The sequence below is a fragment of the Haliaeetus albicilla genome, chromosome 8 (genome assembly GCF_947461875.1).
Source record: "Haliaeetus albicilla chromosome 8, bHalAlb1.1, whole genome shotgun sequence".
Lineage (NCBI taxonomy): Eukaryota > Metazoa > Chordata > Aves > Accipitriformes > Accipitridae > Haliaeetus > Haliaeetus albicilla.
This window is the reverse complement of record NC_091490.1, coordinates 566,927-588,109: the sequence shown is the minus strand read 5'-3', so window position 1 is coordinate 588,109 and position 21,183 is coordinate 566,927. Positions and strand designations below refer to the sequence as shown.

Genomic DNA, 21,183 nt, shown 5'->3' with positions numbered 1-21,183 from the left:
CAAATCCAGCCTGGTGTTACACTAATTGCTCTAAACGAATTCACCAAACTGTGCAAACTGCTGAGTCTGTACTATAAAAACCTTCCGTAAATACCAGGCCCTGGGATCCAAAACACTTCAGCGCATCCTTGGAAGACAGGATTGTCATCGCAACTCTCAACTCACTGGCAGTTTATAAGTAAAGAAACATTAGCAATATAAAATCACTGTTTGTATAACCACTGAGGGCTTGAAACTGTACCATTGCCCTTACTGAGAGTAGTCCCGGATTAATCTAATCATGTACTTATTTAAAAAGCATTGTTCTTTCTGTAAATGTTTAAAAATAAACAACAAATTTTAATACTTCAAAAAAAGCCTGTGCACCACACCACTTCTATGCATTTCACTGTAGCAATGCCCTGTGATTTTGTGTATGAAGCTTGCTCCTGCAGAAGTCTGTGGGAACACAATAGGATTTTACAGAACATTAAAAAGCACAGTTTTATCAATGAGGAAACACACAAAAATGGCGTAATCTCTAAGCAAATAGACAACTCTGATTAAAAGAAAAAGGACTAAAAAAACCCTCTACAATGCTAAACTTAGCCACCACAGATAAGAAATACTGCCATATGCTGCCACATAGCTTCACTCCCATTCAGCAATCACAGGGATCAACAAAACATTGTCAGGAATTATTTCAGTTAGCATGGATGATACTGCAGAGATTAGATTAATTAAACCGATAAATCCCAAGCACGAATCAAAAGCATCCAATACAGAGAAAGAAAGCCGAGTGAAAGATGGGAAGTGCTGCCAAGAAGATTTGCAAAGGTCCCACCAGTCCAGCGTGGCTGGCAAGCCTTGAATGCTAAAATAAAGAAATAAGCAGACGGAAACAGAGAAAGTGCCAGGTAACTGCAGATGTGGGGTCTGACCCGGCCGCAAGGCTGGCACTGAACCACCGGTGCCGTCCGCCCAAAAGCGGGGCTCATGCAGCCCATCCGGTCCAGGTCTTACCAAAAGATGGCAATGCAAAAGAGCTGCCAGAAAGGAAGAGGTCAGTAATTCCAACCACAGATTTCAGAGAAAAGCCTTTACAGTATACCTTAAAAATGTACTCTACACAAATGTACTTTAAAAATTAGAGGGAGAATGTGTATTATAATTACTTTTACATAGCATCCTCCTTCCCACTCAAAAGGAAGCAGATTAATGACAATCACAAGTGACACTACTGTGGAAAATTAGCAAACCAGCAAGAAAGATAAATAACATCAGTATCACCAGAGGAAATACAAATGTAGGCAGAAACAACCAAGAAACCTCCAGAATAAACCTGTGGAACTCATTGCCAAGGGATATTACTCAGAGTGAACATTTAATAGAATTCAGAAAAACATAGATTTGTACATAGGTGCTGAGACGAAACACTTATTTCAGCTGGGAAGAGGCTATAAACCCTCCTGCATCAGCACAGAAATACACTATGGATTTTTCCTATGGACAAAGGTTTCCACAATGATCCATTTCTGTGTTTTTTCTGTGCCTTCTGAAGCATCTGAACCTGGTAAATTATAGAAGAAAGAATAACAAAATGGATGGATTGTCAGTCTGACCTCATATATCAGTCCCTAAATTTCTGAGTAATAAGATGAGACTTAACTGGCAAAAAATGAAAAATATTAAGCAAGGGGGAAAAGCACATATTGAATAGGAAATGGAAACCTAGAAAGGCAGTAAAAGCTAGAGACCTTGGGGCTGGATTGGACAGTAAATTAGAAATGAAAATGCAATAGAATTTGGCAGCAAAAAAAGGTCAATGCAATTTGGAACTATATGTGCCAAGACTTTCCGTCACAGAGCAGGGAGGATAGAGCCTATTACCAGTTTTCTAGATTTAAGCAGCTTGAATAAGTTTCAAATACATAGCCAAACATTTGGATGCTGAACTAAATCAAGCCTCAAAACCCTTTTGGATTTTCGCTTTGATTTCTAACATCTTTATGTTTGGCCTCTTTTCTGAGAATTCAGTCTGTTGTAAAAATGAATCTTTCAAGATAAGCATCTGCAGTTGCCAAGAGACTATTGTGTTAAGCCCAAGGATGATTTAACATCCTTGCAAACTGGGATTTTGGAATTAGAAAAAATTGCTTTGCTCTTAGTAGTAGATACATTTCAGATGCCTGAGAACATGGCTGCTGCTTCTCAGAACTTCTGATTTAGTTATTCCCCCCCAAACCACAGCTATTTTACTTAAACAACACTTTCTTCTGAGGCCCATTACCCCGGCCACTGGATAACACACACCAATAAATAAAGAGAAGTCTCTAAACGAGACACAAAATAGTCCTTTCATTTCCAAACGCCCTGCAGCGACCTTCCCATTGCCAGAACTCCATTTACTGCCATTTACTGATCTGTAACGCAATGAAAAGCACGACCAAAGAACGAGATTTCCTGCACAGTTTTTCCTCTGAAACTCAAGGATCTGACAGACTGAGTGGGGACTAAGCTTCAGAGCCATCAGCTGCCTCTAAATATGTTTTACTAATATTTAATGCCGTAAGTATTTAAATATTATGGTGCAGTGAATAGTAAGAATTATTTTGTCTTTGAACGTGTAGTTGCTGCGCTCCTTTTATAACCAAAATTACATCTTTCAGCTGTTCATTACTGTTTGATGTAACTAAATCTTCCATGTCAAGTAAGTTAAAATCACTTCAGCCTCGACATTCACAAGTAATTTTCTTTGAGGAAGGCAGAAATTTATTTGGCTTGACCTAATGATTGAACTAAGTAGGTTTTCTTCAAGCCGTCTGCCAAGCTAGACATATTTACTTTGTGTGCTCTAAAGTTGCATCAGAAATGCTCCTTGTAAGTACAAACAGCTCAGGAAGCTTTTAAATGACTGTGCATTGTTGAGATAAATCCACTGCTAAAACCTGGTATTTTTTTGAGAGCAGTCTTGAAGGGGGAGGGAGGGACTTCCCATTATTTCCCTTGAAGGCTACAGAAACACATTTTTCCAGGCATTTCACTTAAAGGCTAAGAAGCAAATGCAGTCATTTAGAAAACGTAATCATCTGTAAACAGCATATTTCCTAACAGGATGGAGAAAACATTAAAAGTAAAATTTATCAAAAAGATCATTCATGAAATTTCAGGTTAGACAGGGACAGTAAATGTAATACGCAGTTTGAAATAGGGAGCCCTGAGAAAGCCCGGGCAGGTTGGCGGAGCGAAGGCGTGCGATGCTGGGGCGCGTGCCCTGCTTCTCCTCTCCTCGCCGCATCGGCCGCAGAAGCTGGCGGTGCTCACTGCCAGAATCGCCAGCAGCAGGGTCTCTCCCCGCGTTTCCCGCAGCCTTTCTGCACCAACTTGGTTTCACCACTTTGTGCCACGTCAGACCTGGGGGGTTTGCAGGAACCTGGCTCTGAGGTGAGGTCTCTGTCCTGCCCAGTGTCACCCAAGACCAGTGTCAGCACCAGCACCCGGTTATCTTACTGCTGCTCCGAAATAAAGCAGCATTGCGCTATGCAAACTGATGCAAGAGAGTTCAAGACAGGAATGGGTTTGCCAGGAGAGGCTTGGGCAGGATGGAGAGCTGGAACTGGCCTAAAAATAGGTGGGGTGGGCACTACAGCTTCTCGTGCGTGGCAAGCCTGTGAAAGCTGCAGGAATGGTGTGGGGTTTCCCCTGATGACCCAGCAGGCTTGGCGTGCGAGATTCACCATTTCCAAAGTCCCTTTAAGCCTCCACAGTCTGACTCCACAGCTGCAGTTCTTGCTCTCTTTCATCCACTTTGTAAGAAACTCACAATTATTTCTTGCTGGTCGAACTCTTTTAATTTTTCTGTTGTTCCTTTTGACCTAAAGTGCAGGTTAACTGAGACCGAAATTATGTCTGTTGGATACAGCAAAGCACGTAGCAAGTAACCTTAAAAAAAAATGGGAGATTTTTTAAAGATCAAAAAGGCTTGATGCTGCTAGTTACCCTCAGTCTTTAATTCTTGGTCATTACACCAATAAATCATAGGTTCAGATGAATGTACTCTTCTCTGGGATCTTGGAAGATAGCAGCAAAATCCTGAGAAATGTTTTATGCTGCTCAGTACAATAATAAATGGAAATTCGTATTTGGCATCAGACTACTGGAGAAGAAAACGATGCTGAAGGAACTCTTGCTCAGAATTGCCCCAAAGTGTTCGCCTTCACTCCATGCCAGCCGCAGAGACAGCTAATGATGATGCTAGAACAGTTTGCTGACTATTACAGAACTATCTGAAGTACCTTGAATTGTCCCAAATGGCAACGGTTGTGCTATAATATGGACAGAAAGGTCAGAAATAATGGAACTTTGCCACTAAGCTGTTCACAATAACGCATAGCAAACTCAGGGGCAGCTCCCTCTGCTTCACTGGGAAAACAAAGCTTTGCTTCTTTCCCTGACTCTGCACCTTTGATGACTACAGAGGTTCCTGCTCTCTGCAATGCACGCGGGTGAGTCTAATTACTGGTGGTTGCAAAATTTATATGAGAAGTCTGTCCATTAAAAATTCCACATAAGTCACAATATTGAGCTTTTAGTGGAAAGCAGAATGAAGATGCATTACAATGAGGACATCAATCTAAAAACCAAAAATTAAATTAAAAAAAAAAATCATCATTCAGTAGGAAGGATTGGCTAGAATGCATTACAAGTTAATTTTTAAAACAACTGCAGTGAAATAATGCTGGTTGCTATTCAGAGGCAGGCAGGAAACTGAAAACTAAGGTTTGTACCTGAACTCATCTCATACCCATGAAATGGCTATTCATTATAGCATCAAACAAATGGGAATTTGTCAGGCCTTCAGGTGGTGTAAAGTAAGAGCACTTCCATTTGTTTCAGTGTAATGATACCTGTTTACACCAACAGAGAAAACGTGGCTTGAAGTCCTCCTCCTTGTATTTAATCTTCTGGCCTTTGCTAAGCTATCAAAAGAACTTTGTACAAAAAAGTACTCCTGCTAATTTTATCAGGCTGCCTTCAGAGGCTGGGAGAACTGAGCCTGATTTTTATCTTGGCTAAGTTGGTATAAAATCGGAGGCGCACGCTGCTCTGGTGGCAATACCCTGAACTTCTGCAGAGGAGCGGAGATAATCCTCTGACAGCCCTCCAGGGTTTCTTTTCTAGTTGAGAGCCCACATTCAAATACCGATGAAGGGCAAGTGCTGCCTGGCTCCCTCCACGCTGAAAATCCACCTAGTTCTGGTGGATCTAGCGCTGCTTACTATTCCTGGACCCTAAAATAATAGCTTTTTCTCTGCAAAACTTCACACTGGGGATCAATCTGTAAATTGCAGACATAATCAAACATATACCCTTTAGATAAACCTTCAAATAAGACTTTCTAAATCCCACATTTATGACAGAGGGAACTTGGTTCTTTTTTTGCATTTTAAACTCAGATCCACCAGTCATCCATTTATTCATCCCATTATTTCTTCCATGTAAGCCCCTGAGCAGTCATGTAGCTCTTTAAAAATAATTTTAATCACACTATTCTAATGCTTGAGCACAATTATTTCAGAATCAAATAAACCAGGAAATCAGTGGGTGAAAGAAAATGGTCTGCGCGTACCTGGGTGGTAAGCAGTGACAGCCACCGAGGAAACACCAGCCGGGGGACGGAGCAGCAAAAGCAGGAGTGCAGGGCAGGGGAGGGCAGGGGAGGGCAGGGGAGAGCAGGGGAGGAAAGGGGAAGGCAAGGCAGGGCAGGGGAGGGCAGGGGAAGGCAGGGGAGGGCAAGGCAGGGCAGGGGAGGGCACGGGAGGGCAGGGGAGGGCAAGGCAGGGCAGGGGAGGGCAGGGGAGGGCAAGGCAGGGCAGGGGAGGGCAGGGGAAGGCAAGGCAGGGCAGGGGAGGGAGCTGGCCACAGGCAGCAGAACCGAGTGCTGAACGCCTCGATGCTTCTTCTCGAGGGGTCGTAGATATCTCACTTACCACGGCGTTTCAACGCACTGCCACAGGTCACGTTCTCTTTGCTCCGCTTGAGCCTTACCTGTGTCTTGCCTCGGTGCCACCTCCCCGGGCAGGAGCTGGTGGCGAGTTCTCCCACTGTGCCCATGAAACGCAGAGCAGCCTTGCCAAGCCTTTGGTGAGGGAGCGGGGCCTTGGGCAGCATGGGACAGCTCACAGGCTGCAGGGATTAACTCCTGTTTACTGTAATGAGAAATTAGATATCTATGTGCTTCTAAATTACTTGCCCAATATTATGCAAGCAGTCTACAGTAGAGCAAGACATTGAGCACAGACAGGATAAGAAGTAGGCTGGTGACTGACTCGCCAGTGACTGCTCTGCTGCTGCTTCGTCTAGCTGATGATCAAGCACACAATAGACGGTTTGTAAGAATATCTGTTTACACCAGGCTGGAAGACCTCCATAATGCAGCAGCAGTGATACAGTGGATGATGGCATCAGTAGGAGCAAAAAGAGTGACAATATGAAACTGGAAAGCCAGCGAGCAGTGGGCATGCAACTGGGATTTTAGAAGAGTGATTAATTGGAATTTATATTAGTTAGGGGAATCACAAACCTACTTAAAACATGCTTATCTTACACAAACGTGAAGTGCCATCTACTCCATGGGTACACACCGGGGCTCATAGCAGTGCCACAGAGAAACAATTCTCCCATAGTGGAGCATGCCCATCTGCTCTGGTATGGAAATCTCATTGAAACACATGCTCTGGAAATAGAGCATATGGTTACCTTCAGTCAAAAAACAGCAATGCTGTAGAGCAAGCAGGAGCTCCACCCATAGCCATTATAATATATTCAGAGACAAATCCAGTATGGTCCCCATCTCCGTTCATTCAGTCAGAGGTTTCTGGAAGAGAAAAGCTGCAAGGTCTCTGCAGCGTGTGATGGAGCGCCCACCAACACTCACACAACGAACAAGCCACGCTGCACTTGCTGAAGATCAGCCCCAGATTTTGTGCAAAGGCTGTGGAGGGGCAGTGATCTTTACAATGCTAACACCTGCCTTGGGCAGCACGGGAGGAAAGCAAGTTGCAAACTGCCTGAGACCTAGTTCTGGCTGGTTTGAGTACTTGCTCCGCCTGAGATATGTGTTTCAGTTTCACAGGCATCACCGTCATCAGAAGTTCAAGACATATTTACATCCTTTTTGTACAAGGTATGTTGAGCCTTGTTTTGGTGCTGGGGCTCCTGCATTTGCCTGGCTCCGAGGCCGGCTGGGACTTTGGTCTGGGAGGATGCTGCTTCTGGAGCAGCTTCACAGCATTTATTTCTACAGCAGTCCAGACGGGCCCCATCCGCACTACCCAGTGAGGGCAGGTACAACTGGCTGGGCAGGGGATGCTGTGCCCTGCATCACCCCCACGGCCCCGCACTGCCGCAGGGGGAGTGGGGACAGGGACCTGCGAGGGGGCTGCAAGCCACTGACATCGATTGAGAGCAAGAGCATCCAGGGAAAACCATTTAAAAGAATTTCATCATCTGTATGTGAATATACTCTTACCCCAGGATATACCATTCTCTGCTTCTGTTAAGGCTCAGCTTCTTCAAACGCTGGCTTCAGCTTCAGAGCCTTTCCCCTTTTGCTGCTGGAATAAGAAGGGTTTTTTAAGGGGGTGGTAGCAATTTTTTCACAGTTGCTTTCCATGCCAGGGGTGCTTTGCTAAATATCAACTATGCGTTGCTACAGCAGTGACTGCTCTTAGCTTCTGTTCTTTGCTACTTTTATTCTCCAGCCATGCCCATCACATCCACGTGATCACATTCAAGCAGTTCTTGAGATACATGACACATATCATTTTCTCTCCAAGAGTCCTGATGGCTTTGCAAGTTAATTAAAATAGAACTTCAAAGGCTTTTTGTAATAGATTATAATATATTTGGTTTCATGACATCTGTTAAAATTTACAACTAAGGATGTCATTTTTGGTGAAAAACATGTTCTTCTACACCCAGCCCATTTATTTGTGTATTTATTTAGTGACAGAGCATCTCATTTATAAGAAACATGCAAAAGCAATCATTAATCATACTTTTGTCATAAAGCAGCTTCCCCAGCAGTTAACTAAAAATCCACAGACAAGCTGCTCGAATGAGGGTGTTCTGAGGACAGTCAACGAAACCTCGCCAAGAAAGCTGATAGAGTCACCTCTTTTTTTCAAAGTCTAGCAGAGATTTGGTAAAGGAAAACAAAGAATTGGCAAATTAGACACTGGAGTTATCTGGAAAGTATACAGCACTATGGATGAGAAAGAAAAGTAAATCAAAAGCAGTTAGTGCGATCAGGATTTTCAGTGTATCAGAACCATTTCAGGATAAATTAAAAAGTGGTTTTATATCACTTATACAGCTCATAGGCTGTAACATAGCAGCAGTTTGAAGCATTCCTGCTCAACTGGGAAACAAGTGATCTCAGCCACAGACAGCCCCATTTGACAATGTTTCCACGCTCGAGGCTATGCTTATTTTAGTAGGCAGGTATTGTCCAACCCCTCCTGCCTGCCAATGCTCCTGCCCAGAGCCCCACGCATGCCCAGGTTATGGTGATGCCCTGGGTGGATTCGCCCAGGACACTGCCATGACAGTGCCATTTGTGCACAGTGGAGGGTCAGCATTTTGTTAAGTTTCCCCTCGTTTCTCCCTGCCATGCCTAGCTCACATCAGGAGACCTCCACTAACAACATCAGCCCTTGACATGAGGTGACTGATCTTGTGTTCGTTTGGTGATTTGCATTGCGTACCTCCCACCCCCGCCAAAACACCACAACGAGGGAAAAGGAGAAGGAAAACTTCTGGAGAAAAGGCAGAAAGTTGTGCTGAACGATAAAGTTTGATCTCACTCCAAGAGACATAGACAAAGATCCATTTGATCTCCGTGGTGGACAATTTGGCTGAATACCCACACATCGCGAGCATAAGGACCCATCCGTGAAGCTGGGTCAGACTCACATCCCCGGTTAGCCTAAGTGCTGTTTTTGTAACTTCACAGAGCATCCTCAAAATCATCCTTCCATGTGGCATGCGCTTTGGCTCTGGCTCTCTGCTAAGCATCCATTCTGCCCATCCCTGCCTGATGCACGTGCTCCCTGAGGCACATGAAGTGAAGTCCACCTTCAACTCTCCATCACAGCTCCTGCTGGAGTGCTCTTCCCCACGTCACGGGTGAGGAGGAGGCAGGTGAGGGAACCACACACCATCCTTCAGGAGGGCCCAGGACCATGCTGGTGTACGCTGGCTTCCAGGCTGCTCCAGGCTGGGCAGCATGAGGGCAGCACAGCACTCCTGCCTGCCCCCAGCCCTGCCCGCAGCCACAGGGTTGCCTCCTGCAATAGTCCCGCAGAAACACAAGCCAAATATCGCGTCACAAAAGCTCTGATGTAGGGGATTAAATCACTCTTTAATGTCAAGTGGTGAGGTTGTACGGATGCTGGTTTTGGCAGCTATCATGGGCCACAGTCTCTCCTTCACAAGGTCCCACCGCGTTTGAAGCAGCCCACAGCCGCAGCAGTGGAGGACATGGTACCAGCACAAGCAGAAATTTCACTCAGGCTGAACATCTTATGGCTGTTTGTGCTGTTTTTGCAGACAGTCTTTGCACTCTGTTATCAGAATAGTTGCAGAAAAGGTTTCATGCTTTTGTACATAATTCCTTTTAAAGAAATGTGTTCTGCCTTGTTCTATGCTATAACCACAGTTTTAAAATGCTGGCATAATCATTGAAAGCACAACATGTCTGTCCATTTGATTTCCAATTTGCCTTAATGATCATTCCTAGCCACTGAAAAGGACTCTGGACAGGGATCAGTCTATGCAAATAAGTTGTGAGCAATCTGTACAGGGGTTAAATTCAGTACGTCAAAATGCTAGACTCCCCTCTCTGTGGATATCAGCATTTTAAAGAACAACATCACCTTATTCTGTTGCTGAAAACCTCTCCATGCTGCATTACGCCCGCAAGCACCCCCAGCTCCCCCAGCTCGGGCCAGGTCCAGCACGGGTGCTGATGGGCATGGAGGTGGCAGGGGGGCTGCTCTCTGCCAGGGTCTGCTGGGACCGACCGCGCTCCTGCAGCTGTTTGCTTTTGGTTGTACTCTTTATGTTCTAGGATGACCTCTTTGCACACTCACCCTGCTCCTCGCAGGACGCTGTTCCTCCTGTGGCCACCTCCGGAGAGTGTACCGTCCTGCCTCTCGCCTGGGCTGAGAATTAATGTGTTTTGGCATTGCCACTCAGGGTGACTTGGCTGGCCACTTTGACATATAGGCATGAAGGTCATTATATGTGCAAGTGATTAATGGACTAATGTCTTTCCTGAGTTCTTCTCTACGCTTTAATGAATATACTCGGTATTCAGCATGAACCTAGACTGTATGCATCTCAGCTGATAAAACCCATCTTGCAAAAATCAATGGAAGATGAAAAGACCCATGTCCATTACCTGAAGGGTTAGATGCAGTGCATCATCTTCACAACAATATAGCAGTACTAGTCTATAAAGTACTGTCTTATATCTGCAGGTTGCTGTTTATTAAACAGTAATAAACAATGAAAAACAGCTTTGTGTCTGCACTGTGCTGCAGCAAACTAGAATTTTCCTTGTCAGTCATCTATTTAAAGGTAAAAGAACTCAACTAATCCAAAATCCTCCATTATTGTTATTTTTTTCTTAAACATTACCTCTGCATTTTGGAGAATATAGACTTTGAAACACAAAACCCGACTGACTTAGAGAGATTTGCAGAGAGCTGAGTGTCCAGGAAATAGAACAAAGGCTGGGTGGCAGTTCCACAAGATCATTCTTCTAAAATGTGTGGTCAACAAACAGGACTGCTCCCAACACCCTTAGGATTTTGAGTGAACACCCCAGAGTGAGGGCGAGCAAACCAAACCTTAGTTGTGGATGGTTGTCTCAGGTGAGGAGCCTTTATCACTAGGTATGGACTTCTTGGTAAGCGCAGAGGAAGAATGCAGAGCAGGTTGAAAATAAACATTATTCCCTGGTGGGTTTTGAGGAAAACTCTGTAGCAGGATTACCCAAGTAGCTGGCGTGAGAGGACAACAGCAAAGTCACCTGCGAGAGTCCCGGGCTGCGGCGAGGCCTCGGTGGGGTTAGTCGGACCTTAACCAAGGCTGTCCATGGTGTGGGTGGAGGGAGAGGAGCTCCAGCCACCTTGCTGCCCCAGGTCTAACACCACCTTCAGCCACGGAATACAGTTCACATTGTGTGCAGCTGTAATTGTCACTTCTTTTCATAAAAAGCTAAAAATATTAGCCGTGTTACAAGTGAACCTCAGAAAAGTAGTAAAGATTCATGCTAGTGCTGTAAAAATGCCCTCTACCTCCCATTTCAAAAGGCTATCTTCAACCTCTCACACTTTGATTTCTGAACTTTTGTGCTTTTTAATTACGTAGCAGTGAGAAAACAGCAAAGGCCATCTGAAAAAACAAGGTTTAAAACTGAAAATAGGTTAGGATCACTGCTATTCTGAAGTACAAATATAGACAGTACCAGATTGCCTAGGCTACCTACACCACCTCCATGCATCACAAAGCTCAGATGGCCTCAAACTAGCCCAATCTAGTTGAAAAACATAAAATCATAATTTTACTTCGCTATTTTTTGCTAAACTGGCTGGGATATTCACAGCCTCAAATACTTGTATTAGCTCATTGTAGATAAGGGACTTTTTGCATTATGACATGGGTTGATTTGATACGTAACTTTCCTTGACTATCTTTCCATGCTCTGCACAATGCTGCAAATGCAAGATATGCCAAGTAGCACACAGCTATAGCAATTTTTTGGAACCTCTCTAGAATACTACTGTGAAGTGAATTGTGACATCTTTTGAAGTAAAACCCTCTTGCAGAAATAAAGCAGACTCCTAAAGAAGAAGGATGGTGGCATTACATTAGTTCAGTGTGGCACAATATTCTTTCCTAGAAAATGGCATTTAGCAAACCTTGTATTTGCTTTATCCTATTAGAGAAGACAGAAATCCAATAACATTCACACATTTTCATAATCTGTTGCGAAGTGCATATATCTCTGTGATATCAGCATGGGTTAGAAACAACTATCTCAATATCCGGAAGTGTGCTGGAAATGAAAACTGCTGAATGTGAAAGAAGATCACTGTCAAACTACAACAATAAGATAGGTCTTGATTCATCGTGATCTCAAATTTGTCAATATCTTCAGGTAAATGAGTGAGTATCCCAACTCTATTGTCTTTATTAACCATTAGCACAAGGATGACCAAACAAGACGTCTTTCGTGTAATTCTTACAAAACTCACTCCTGCTTGACTCTTCCACATGACCCACTAGGTACAAAGGCCAGAGATACAACCATGGTCATTGCTCAGTCCATCCACCATCAGCAACCTGCTTCAGGCTCATGTACATTGCATTCTTCCTATAGCACATAACTTAAAACATTCCATGACCTTCACTTGTTGCGTGTATCGAGCGTAAGGAATTAAGAATTGGGGCTCCATCTTTTGAGAAGGTCTTTGCTACTTCCTTCCTCATCTGCAATGCTCAGAACCCGCAACCTTCCCTTATGGGACTCCTTATATGCCTTCTCAAAGCACCTCTTCAACAATCAAACATACTGTTAGAAGAATGACAATCTCCTAATGTAAATTGACAGGGCAAGGAACCTTTCTTAGGTAGTGCTCCAAGAGTGCCAATAATGACAATAGCCTTGCAGCATCACCCAAATGTAGGTTGTTTTTCAGTTTTCCCCTAATACATTCAACCCAAAGTAAAATTGTTGTGAATTAAGGGCTTTCATTCAGTCTTCTTGAAAAATTAGCTTTTATCACACCTACCGAAGATGGTTCATGTATTCATAAATGTGGAAATGTATCATTAGGATGAGATGCCTTGGTGAAAAGTCAGTCATTAAATGCAGGTAGTAGATCTACTGAACCACAAAAGCCATGGTGCAAGGCTTGCCAGGACATTCTTACCTTCACCTTCTTCCTTCAGCAAAGTGCCTCTGGGGGCGGGGGGGAGCCACTCACACACCACGATGTTTTCCAGAATCAAATCACCACTTCTGCAGTCTAGGGCAAAATATATCTGAATCAAAGGGCATCTGCAGCAATAATATCAAATATGACAAGGCAAGTATGAACTGGGTCTAACTGCTAAAGACTTTTTGACTTTTTAAGATGTTCAATTGAACATTTAAAAGGTTTAGTCTCATATCAGGTCTAGAAAGCACCCTGGGGGCAGGCTTAAGTAACTACGCCATTAGGCAGTGAGCTGCAAATTGCCTATTAAGTCTGACTGAAACTGTAAAATTGCTTTTCACAATGCAAATTAATGTAAATAAGAACAATTGGTTACACATATCACAGACTATCAAACTGACGACAGATGATGCATACTGTTTTTCCCCCTGAATTAGCATTGCTTTAAAGTTAAATTTAGTGCGTGTTTGAGAGGTCTGGATGTTCCTATGATAAATTCTACCAATGCATTATAAACAGCCTGCACATCAGGATGTATATCCTCTATTATATGAAATATAAACCTCTTCTTAGGCAAGTCAGTGATACTTTCTTTCAAGCCTAATAGAAATACCACAAAGCAAGCCATTTACTCAGCAACATATGCAGCCATATCTTAACCTCATTCAGAAGAGTGAGATTATGAATCAGTTATAAAGCCATTAGGACAGAAGGAGAAAGGCTGTGCAATTCAAAAGCATAGACAAATGATCAAAGCACTCATGTCGAGCCTTTGGGCTCCAGTCAGTCACTAGTGGAAGCAGCTGTGTGCAGTAGCTAGCACCGTCATCGCCAGGAGCTTTGACTGGGCATCGTATTTTTTAAATTTGTTTCCCAAAGATGCAACACAATGTAAACCAGAAAGTTCCCCTTCTTTGCCTCAACTTTGGTTCAACAGAGTCACCGTACACAGGCATAACCAACTTAACTGCTTGGGAAGAACAAGGTCTATGTCAAGTGATGGACACCTTCAGTGTTGGTAGTCTACTTCTCTTCCACAAATTCATCCTTCAGGAAAGTTCCTCACTGACAGCAAGGGGCAGCAGAGGCACTACAGCAGTCAGAGCAGAGTCTTCCTATTTAGTGGTGGTGGGGTCTCCTTATCAGAGATTTTGCTTATCAGTATTAACATATGTTATCTGAATTTTTACATTCCCATTAGCTACAGAAATAACTGTCATAACTTTATTACAGACTCTTGCATAAATCAGATATCCTGATAGCTCCCTGAGGATTACAGCTTACCTTGGTGAGGGATGTAAAGCTGTAAACGAGGCACAGGTAACGACAGCACTTGATAACAGATGCCCATACCCTGACGTGTGAAGGACAACGTGCGGCTGCGGTCCCACAACCCCCCATGCTCCCCGTGCTTGGCACAGTCCCGTGCCGCAGCCGATGCTGCTCCACATGTGCGGGCGCGAGGGGACAGCCGAGCCCTGAGGATGGACAAGGGCAGCAGACAGCCGCTGGCAGACCTCCCTGGGGTCCCATGGCCATGCCTTACTCCCTTGGAAAATGGAGCAGAGGCACCTCTTAAAGGAAAGCTGAGACTATCCTTTAGCCACACACTTCCAGGCTTGGGTTCTCAGGAAGAAAACAGCAGATGTCATGAGACCCATGAGGAAAATCAGCAGGGCTGGAAACTCAGCCCACGTCTTGCATGGCCACGCACAAGGATGACGAACATCTTGATGCAGTGACTGCTGTAATCTCAAGCCGTGTTCATCCTCTTCCTTCACTGTTGTGCTGCTGTGTTTTCAGCAACATTTTCTTCTCTTTTTCTATCATTTTAATAGCTGTTTTAAAGAACAGTATTTGGAAAAAGAGTCTGGTACAAGGTGCACAGGTCAAATAAACACCATGTTTGCTTATCTTTCAGGGCATAAATTTCAAGGAAAAAAATAATTAGCCACAAGCTGAGACTGTTTTCTTTCAGCCTTGGGGACGTTTCAGTGGCAGTCAGCTTTCTGTATCTTCCTCTCATTAACATATTGGTAGATATAGATTAATTAGACAAAAAGAACTTACACCAAATTTGAAAACATTGACCTATATTTTAGGTTGGTTGTCTTGGTGTCCTCTGGGGTTTGTTCAGGTCTTGCTGTGTTTGGCTTTGTTGAATGCATTAGAATCCTTTTATATCACATTACTCACTATCTGGGACATAACGTTATAAGATTTTAATCCCTGGATCAGCCAAGCCGCCCTTCTTTTCCTATAACATTATGGCTTTAATTGATATGTTACAGATAAAGGCTTCATTTAAATAAACTACAGCTCGCAAGTATTCAACATGAAGATAAATGGCACCAACTACGCTGTATTCAGCATTCCCCCTTCAGGGTCAGTCCCCTGGAAACAGCTGGAAGCTCAGTGGCGATGAGCAGCAGGAACCCACACCAAAGGGCACGGGGGGATCAGAGCCGCTTGGCTGCGAAGCCTCCCTGCGGCCTTTCAGCAGCTTCCAAACGCCAGCATGTCTGCGACCTGTCTCCACCTTGCCTCCATTAAGTCTTCCTCCTCTCCAGCATTTTCCATGGTTTGGTGGTTATGGAACTACACCTTCAGTGGCCGTCCCATCAGGCGCTGCTCCTGAAGCTCAGGGTTGCTCCACGGTGGGTTAAGAAGGAGGTCTGAACACCAAGTGCTTCCCCCATGACCTCCAGCCCCGCTACCAGCAGGGTCTCGTCCGGTGCCCGGTCTCATGGCCCTGCCTGAGCGGTGCTGGCTGGTGGCATCAGCCTGTTCGGGTTCCCCCAGCTGTTGCATGACTCATGCTGGTACAAACAATGCTCACATCAGCTTCTGCAGAGGATGGAAAACGGTCTTCTCTCTCCTAGCAGGGTCGTCCCGTCCTCCCCCATGGAAAAATCAATAGCCCAGACTAAAAAATGTCTGGATCCACAGCATTTCCATTGCCCCAGGTCTCAGCTGTGGTCTTCTTTACAGTCAAGCAGTAATTCGATAGAAGCTGTTGTTGTAGTCTGTATCTGAATTTATTTCCTTGATAATAGTGTTCAGCACATGCACCTGGTCTGAAAACCTGTATTACCCGACAGCAAAGTATAAAATGAATTCTGAAAACCACCAAATTTGAATGTTAAAAGGCTGTTTTCTAAGCATCATGGCATTCCCTGTAAATCACTAATGATAAAATACAAGACTTTATGATACTGTTACTAACAGACACAGTTATTTATTAGGATTTTTGAGATGCTGGAAACAGGATCCCTATGCACATAAAATCATAGTGATTTATTTTAATGCATTTTGTAAGTAAATTCTTAACAGATGGATAGAGCACCAGAAGGGTAACACAAGGGAGTCAGCAGGTGGACAGAGAAGCCAAGAATGGACTGGCACTGATCAGATTATCAAATCCAAATACCTTGAGACAAGCACAAGCTGCCCACAAAATAGGCTGGCGCTGACCAGATAAACAAGCAAAAAGAGCGTGGAACTGCAGACCTTTCACAGCATCCTTTTCCAGACCCAGGGCTCCTTCCTGGGGGCTAAGGCACTGCCACAAAGACTTCAGACAACCATTCCCCATGTGCCGAAGGCTGGTGAGGCTGCGCAATGGGAGACAAAGTGCTGTTGATTCCCAGGACTTGTGGCAGGAATTGGCTGCCTCACACGTAGGCAAGAGCACATGCCCAGTCTCTTTGGCACTGGCATGTATACATGTGTTTTGAGAGCTCCCCATTGCTAATGTGTCCTTATAAATGCTCTTGCCAGAGCAAATAAAAATTGAATTATCAGGCTGTCATTCAGTTGTTACAAATAATCCTCGTAATTTTGCCCAAATACAAAATGTTTTTTAGAACAATTATAAAGCTAGTGACCAGATATGCCTTTGTCTTCTCCTGCTTTCTGATGCTACCTGTCCTGTTTCACCCTTGTGTTGACTTCTCTGAATATTCATGCCTGGCGTGCAGCTCTTACCTAGGTCCAGCTGTCACTGAAGTCCATACCAGCATCACCACGGGAATACTTTCACTTTGGTCTGAAGAGCTGGCCAGGGCTGAGGTCTTGCTACCTCTCCTGGATAACGGCCTTACTGAGAAAGAAAGAGATGGAAAATTCACAGTGTTAAGTGTTCAAAATAAGGAGACTCAAAACCTGCAGAAGAAATCAATCCCTCTGGGTCTCTTGTCTGCTGTAATGATGGTAGGTGTTCATGTAACAATTCCAGAAAAACCCTCTCCATAAAAATTTGTAATATGTACATCAGTAGTACCTTTTAACAAGATCAGCCTGAGGGACAGTCAATGTGTGCCTTTCCACTTGTTACTTCACATCTTTATATATGTCTCTTGACAGGCCCTTCTACAGTTGAAAAGATTGTTTATGATGTTTTAGAGGAAGAAGAGCTTTGTCTGGTGAAACCAAAATCCTAACCATAACTGAAAGTTTGGTTTCTTTCTCTTATCCTTGAAAATAATCATTTACTCCAAACACATTTCCAGAGCTTATTATATCCATGTTAAACATCTGCAAAAAGTCAAGGAGTTATGCTCGTCAACAGAGAGGTAAGAGCCTCACATATTAAAATGTAACTGAAACAGCCTTTTGCTATCTTATAAACATTTCCTGGACTAAATCTTGCCTGGTCCCTTGCTGTTCTGAAAGCAGTTGCACAGCTTAGTAACATCTAGATGGGAATACTGTAATTCCTTGTTTGCAGTTCTGCCAGCATCCCCACTGCAGAAGCTGCATTTTGTGCTCAGCGCTGCAGCTTGAACCATCTAAGAGTGGGTCCATCACAAGGCTCCACCACCAGATCCTCCCCTCACCGCTGCACAACTTTCCTCTCAAGCTCTCCAGACAGAAAGAGGCTTGAGAATAGATTACTGAAGTGAATTTTTAGCTACACACAAAGATCATTAAGGTCTCATCTTGCAGTCTGGTGAGAATCATTACATACAAGTGAAGTCAGCTAAAGACTGAGTGCCTTGTTTCATTAGTACTTAACTATCGTTCAGCATAAATCTCAAATGAGATATTTTGGACAGCGTGTTTTACCCTTCTGTTTTGCAGATTTACTGCTTTTCTGTGGCTCCTTCTCCCAGAGCTTCTTTTCTGTGTTTGCTTTATTTTACTTTTTTAACAGAAAAACTTGCTTCGGCTGTCTGAAATGTAATTTTCAGCCACAGTCTATTTAATACTTTAATGTGATTGTAGCAACATTCTTTGAGTGACAATACAAATAAATAAATCAACACCTCTTTACAGTTGCTGTAGGACTGATTTTTCCCCTTGGCTGAGTTTTCTACACATTCATGTATTGACTTAATTCTCAGTGATCAAAGCACATACTGGCTTCTGGATAGAGCACTGGTATGTGTAAACTGAGATGTGCCTAACAAGCCAAAATATTGCTGGTCAAGATTTCAAAAAATGACTGACTGCTTTGTGTGTTCAGCTTGCAACTCTTTCAGCATGTCATTTCTCAGCATATTATTCCTTTTTTTTTTTTTGAAATGGAGGCCCTCAAAATAACTATTCCTTTCAAAAATTTTGGCTGCAATCTTTGTGCAAGCAGTGTTTCCACTAAATATGAAACATGAAACATGAGCAAGTGTTACCACCAGCCTTAGCATAAAACAAATGACAATCCCAGATACAGTGACGCTGTAAGAACCAACAGGTCCTTCAGCATCCAGGCCACAAAAAAAGACTCAAGTGCACCTGCACATTCATTGCAAACAACCTCAGCAGTGCTGTTGTGGCAATCATGCTGGCGAAAGGATGCAAAAGGAGGCAAGATTTGCAGGGAGGAATAACGTATTTTAGTAAGTCAATGAATAGCTGACTTCTGGTATAAATGGCAAAAATACACACAACTCCTACCTGAGAACTGAAACAGAAGCTGTAAATGTTATTCATTGTCACCATTTATGGGAAAAATGGAAGTCTAATGAAGACTTGAAGTCAGTCGCACTCTGCCATTAATATCTATAGGCAAAAGGATGCCTCATGTTACTTTACTGCTGTTTAAGTGCTTTAATAGCACTCAGCTGAAACATTCAATACCTAGTTAATATCCAAACACTGGGTATTTTGCTACCTGAAGTTTTACCACTGAAGTGAGAAACCAAGGCTAAATCTACTGGAAAGCCCAAGGCAAAAGAGAGCACTTTGCTGTCCTTATCCTCAGGATCATAGCAGAAACAGATCCTAGACTTGTAGGCTTGCCACTGCGGCCATGCTCCAACTAATGCTCAGCAGCCACACACCTACCACACTAAAAAACATTATCCAAGCCTGAGTTTATCAACACCAGCTTAACTTCACGCTGAAGGTTTGTTCCTGGATTATACCCACCTAACTAATTAAGATTACAGTCTGGCCAGATAACTCAGATGAGCATGGTGAGGGGAAAATAACTCCTCAGACAATGTGGCCACGCTTCTAATCTCTTGGCCAAGATCTCCAATTTCCTTTCAAATCTGGTGAAAATAAGCACAAGATACAACATAATTCTGCTAGTGTAAATACATCTGTCATATTGTGTTAAGTAGCATCTTCCTCTTCAAACTTTTTTCTTCGAAAATCCCCAAAAAGTGAGATTCCTGGCAGCTATTGTCACTCTGTTGTAGCCCAGAGAACCCCCCTAGCCCGTGCCCGGCTGAGCACTCATTAATAAGCCTTTGATGAGTGAGAGGCAGCAACATCTGTGCTGCGCCCGCCCTGGGCGCTGAGCTGCTGCGACGGCTCCAGCGGGTCGTGCTGGCCGGGGCTCTGCAGCCGCTGCCAAACCGCGCTCCCAACGGCACGTGGCCGCGGCCGAGGGAGAGATGGCCAAGCGCTGGAGCTGCCTGCCACGCTTCTAATTACACAATAAGCTTACATTTGGTTCAAAGAGGCTGACATTTGAAAACTGAAGCTTCTCACAAGAATGACTGCTCTGAGACAGCAAGCAAGAGAGAATTGCCGCTTTGCCTCCTGCAGAAGAGGAGGGAGCCCGACGGCGCGGGCATCGCCTGGGACGGGGCAGCCAGACAAGGGCCCTGTGCTGCCCGTTTCAAAGTGGATCTCTTCTGCAGCCAGGGTGAGTCGCTGAGCAAGAAGGCTACAGAGTCAGTGTCTCTTAGTCCTAGTTAATTCATTTTTTATAGACAACGCCAATTGTGTAACTCTGTCACCATGTAATTAGAGTCTTGGTCTGGAATAATGTTCAGAATCAGGATATAAAATTGTTTCAAGATGAACAACTGATCCTAGGTTTTCTTCATGCCCAAAGATGCTCTAGCAGAAAGCCTGCTTGAGTTTTCTTCCCTCCTCTTTCCCCTTTGCAAGGTGTCCAAGGTCTCACTACTCCAGGGCTGAACAGACATGAATCTCACAATCCCAAGCAATGTGAAAGTTCTGGATCTATTCCAAATTTTTCATTTTAAGCCCTGGTTTTAATTTGCCAGCCTAGCATTTCACAGGTGATGGAGTGGATTGCTGTGTTTGAATCTGCAGGCATCATGTTCACAATGCTTGTGTCCCAAGGACAGCGGGAGCAGGGTGACTGTTCGAAAACCCACACTTGAGATCCAGGGAAAAAGCTGTGACCAAAGACTACAGGCAGAAGCAAGGACAACATGAGCTCTTGCATCCAATTAAATCAAAATCCTTCCCCAGCAACTTGTCGCCTAGGCAAAACGAGGCACTGACCCAGTGTTTGACCCTACCCTTTTTTAAGCACCAGAGATATTAAGTGTGAACTTAAGTGTTTTGCTGGACCAGCCCTTCCCAGCCTGATCTCTCTGTGGCTGCAGGCATGTGGCCAGGTAAGATGCAGGTAGAACGGCTCCCTCAGTCAGGGCTCGGGAGCGTGACAGACAGAAAATAGCATTCAGCTTGCGTGCAGTGCAGGGGGAAGCTAGATGGCATAACGTGAAAAGTTAATCAGTTGTGCTAGATAAGATGCCAGGAGAAAAGTTCATCCTGGCACATGTGCTGGACTTGCAGTGAAGCAGGGTATGCTTGCAGGAGGGCTGCAATATGCATCTTTGAGATGACAAGCTTGTCACTCCTTCCAGCCTTAGAGATGTATCTGCTGGGAATACAGCCAGGGATGCCATTAATGGGTTAAACATGTTAATAATGGACAACCTAGGGAACCACCCCCTACCAAAAAAAAGAAAGAAAAAAATAAAAG

General features: G+C 44.0%; 1 long non-coding RNA gene across 2 annotated transcripts in view; it reads right to left on the bottom strand.

The window, feature by feature from the left end:
* The window catches only part of LOC138686326 (uncharacterized), an 81,426-nt gene that overhangs the window by 9,242 nt on the left and 51,001 nt on the right, over positions 1–21,183 (bottom strand). Inside the window, exons 6-10 of one of the 2 annotated variants that reach the window (XR_011325659.1) lie at positions 14,274–17,091; positions 12,984–13,079; positions 7,511–7,595; positions 6,739–6,856; positions 6,028–6,188 (exon numbers count right to left, since the gene is read on the bottom strand). This is a non-coding gene — a long non-coding RNA (uncharacterized lncRNA). Of the gene's footprint in view, positions 1–5,860; positions 6,189–6,738; positions 6,857–7,510; positions 7,596–12,983; positions 13,080–14,273; positions 17,092–21,183 lie in introns of those variants that run through there. The other variant, XR_011325660.1, reaches the window with a different exon arrangement.